Genomic DNA, 3,397 nt, shown 5'->3' on the forward strand with positions numbered 1-3,397 from the left:
AGGGGCCCCTTGGGACAGCTAAAGGGAGAGGCTCTGCTTTTGATTGCAGCTGTAGGGTATGCAGTGCAGAACAGTTCCGGTCTGTGTTGTGTTGTTCGGTGTCCCGTGTTACCTAGTGTGTCTTTGGGGTCCCTTGGATCAAATATCTCTGCCTTTTCTCCTTGAGGCCCTTAGCAAAACCATCAGCTGTCATGTCTAGGTTCTCGAATGCTGGCGCTTCTCAGCAGGATGGCAACATCGTTTATTCTTTTACCGGCGGGCTCAGCCGCATCTTCAGGCGTCTTTTGAGGCCTTGTTCCCGGCTGTATCAGCATCCATCCTTTCCAGCTGTGAGCTGTAAGGTCCTGGGGCACGAAAGATTGTATGATATGGAGAACATTCTAAACATATCATTGTCTCACAGCCGCCTTGATCATCGTGACCAACAGGTCTTATAACAGGTCACTCTGTTCTAGTCTTCTGCTCCTTAGAGGAGCTGCCTCCATCCACTGTCCCCTGAGCATCAGTCATCTCTTTTGGCATCCTCGTGGTCCTTGCCACTACTTATTCTTGCCAGGAACTCTTTTCTCATCATTGTGTCACACTTTGTAGTATAAAGTGATGTTTGTGTTTAGAGACCCCATTGTTTGTCACGTCCCGTCCTGTGTCACGGGTGTGTGCACATATTTGTGCCGGAGCTGCTCTGCCCTGCTGCGTAGCCTGGTGCGATAGGACCAGTCCCAGGGACTTGAACTTCGTCGTGTGGGCTGTAGTTGGACTCTAGGTGGTATTCCTAGATTGACACAAGATGTTTGGAGCTGTGAAGGTATCCTGCAGCCCTTTGACTTTTGTTCTAACTTGCTTTCAGATCCAGAAGGATAGAATCCATGGCAGAGCGCCCCATTCCGGGTGCACGGGTTCGGCCGAGCAGGTCAGTCACGGTTTGTGTTTGCAGGGGAAGTGTAAATGGTGACTCTGTTACAGCACTATTCTTTGTCTTTATTTTTAGGAAGTAAAGCCAGATATCAGCAGTCAAGTTGAAGAGGGCAAGGTGAGCAGTGTCCAGTGGACAGAAGCAGTTGTTATTGCTGAGGTCTCAATTTCTGTTGCAACTCTAAGCGTCCATTCTCGTTTGTGTGCTTTAGGCAGTCCACTCGGAGTATGCCAGGCCCCCGTCACCAGCCACCTGATGGACCTGGTTTGCTGCTTTCGTGAGCCCTGTGGATGTCCGACAGGACTCGGTGATGAAGCCTTTGCTTTTTCTGTTTAAAGGTGGCACCCGGGTAGCCTTTGGCAATGGCGGAGGAGTTGCAGGGAGTCAGGGAAGCGGGGAGGAGGAGCGAGGGTCCACTCAGGTTTCAGCAATGCCACATCACCTCGTCCGCTCTTAACCCAGGCGGACCCTGCGACAACAGCGTGGCCTCCGAGCACGGCGCAATCGTGCTGCCCGAGGACTCGGGCATTCTTAGGAGAGCGGTGAGTAGCAGAATTGTTGGGTTTGGCCGACATGCCGCCAAGATCACGCAGTGATGCTCTGTTTTCTTGACTGTAGGAGACTGCGAGACAACAGCCCAGTGACAGCAGGAACTTCCCAGATGGCGAGGCGGCCTTCCTTTGCACCTGACATGGACCGGGTTCCCCAGATGTCAGAGATAAGTGGAGGGCTGTGACCCAGAGAGGAGATGAAAGTGGGGTGCTGGGTCGGGACTCACCGGGAGGAGTTTTTGAGTCCGCTTTGGAGACGGGGATGTGCAGGAAGTGTCCTTTAGGCCACTGAAAGGCAAAGTTTCACTTGTGATCACAGCACTGAGGTGCGCAGGGCAGAGCAGTCCTGGTGTGTCTCGTGTCACTTGTCTGTTGTGCGTTCTGTGTGTTTGGGTGTCTCAGGTCTTTTTCCTTAGCCCTTTGAGGGGCCTATCAGAAACCCACGCATCATTCTTAGCATCTGTGATCTCTGCGTTCCTTGGCCTGGCACCGATGCCATAGAACTTTTGACTCGGGAGCTCAGACAGGCATCAGAATCGCATCTCTCTTTAGAAGCATCCGGTCAGATGTCTTTTCAGGTCTTGTTCTGAGCCGTATGGACAGCTGCGCCCCGCAAGGATCCATTGTGGCAGATGAGGACTCGTAAGAATGTGAGGACTGGTAGAGGATTCTGACCGTAGGATTCACAGGCATCCATCTTTGCAGTTCTTGGAATATATCATTCAGTTAGCACCTTCTTCCTCCAGGGTTCTCTGAGCTTCATCAGCTCGCCATCGCTCTCTCCTCGGTCATCTCATATTGCATTCTTTTGGTCCTTGCAGTCATTCTTCTTGCCAAGAGATTTCTGTCCCTGTTGTGTCCCCCATTGTTTGTCACGTCCCGTCCTGTGTCACGGGTGTCTGCACATATCTGTGCCGGAGCTGCTCTGCCCCGCTGCGTAGCCTGGTGCGATAGGACCAGTCCCGGGGACTTGAGATTTGTAGCGTGGGCTGTAGTTGGACTCTAGGTGGTATTCCTAGATTGACACAAGCTGTTTGGAGCTGTAAAGGTATCCTGCAGCCCTTTGATGTATATCCTAACTTTCTTTCAGGTGCTGATGCATTATATCCTTGTCAGAGCGCCCCATCCCGGGCTTGTGGGTTCCCATGAGCAGGTCAGTCACTGTTTGTATCTGCAGAGGAAGCATAAATGGTGACTATGTTACAGCACTGTTCTTTGTCTTTATTTTTAGGCAGTCAAGCCAGAGAGCAGCAGTCAAGGCTGAGTGGGCAAGGTGAGCATTGAGTAGTGTACAGAAGTAGTTGTTATTGCTCAAGTCTCACTTTCTGTTGCAACTCCAAGCCTCCATTCTCGTTTGTTTGCTTTAGGTAATTGACTCGGCAGATGTCCAGCCCCTGTCACCAGCCAGCACATGCACCGGGTTTCCTGCACATGTGGGCCTTGTGGAAGTATTACAGGACTCTGCGATGAAGCCTTTAAATTTTCTATTTCACTGTCCTATCTGGGTAGCCATCAGGACAGGCCAAGGAGTTGTGGTGAGTCGGGGAGGTAGGGAGCAGGAGCGAGGGTCCGTTCAGGTTTCAGCAATGCCAAATCAAGTTGTCTCTGCTTAATGTAGGCAGACTCTGCGACAACGGCGTCAGCCTCCGAGCACGGCCAAAGCGTGCGGCCCGAGGTCCTGGGCATTCTTAAGAATGTGGTGAGTAGCAGACTTGTTTGGTTTTGGCCGATGTGCTTCTAAGCTTGTGCACTGATGTTTGGTTTTCTTTCTCTTGGCAGAGTAAGATACGATAGCCCGGTGCCAGCAGGGACCGCTCAGATGGCGAGGCTGCTTTCTTTTGCACCTGACACAGATTAGCATGCCCACCTGTCTGAGAGATGAGTAGAGGGCTGTGACCTGCAGAGGGGATGAAAATGGGGTGCTGGGCTGGGA

At 51.9% G+C, this 3,397-nt stretch overlaps 1 long non-coding RNA gene across 1 annotated transcript; it reads left to right on the top strand.

Moving 5' to 3' along the window:
- Window positions 1-2,534: 2,534 nt before the first annotated feature.
- LOC119710953 lies at window positions 2,535-3,056 on the top strand. The gene is made up of 3 exons (XR_005259641.1): window positions 2,535-2,617; window positions 2,696-2,737; window positions 2,832-3,056. It is a non-coding gene; the product is annotated as an uncharacterized LOC119710953 (long non-coding RNA).
- The last annotated feature ends 341 nt before the right edge of the window (window positions 3,057-3,397 follow it).

This window comes from Motacilla alba, chromosome 22 (assembly GCF_015832195.1).
Source record: "Motacilla alba alba isolate MOTALB_02 chromosome 22, Motacilla_alba_V1.0_pri, whole genome shotgun sequence".
Taxonomy (NCBI): Eukaryota; Metazoa; Chordata; class Aves; order Passeriformes; family Motacillidae; genus Motacilla; species Motacilla alba.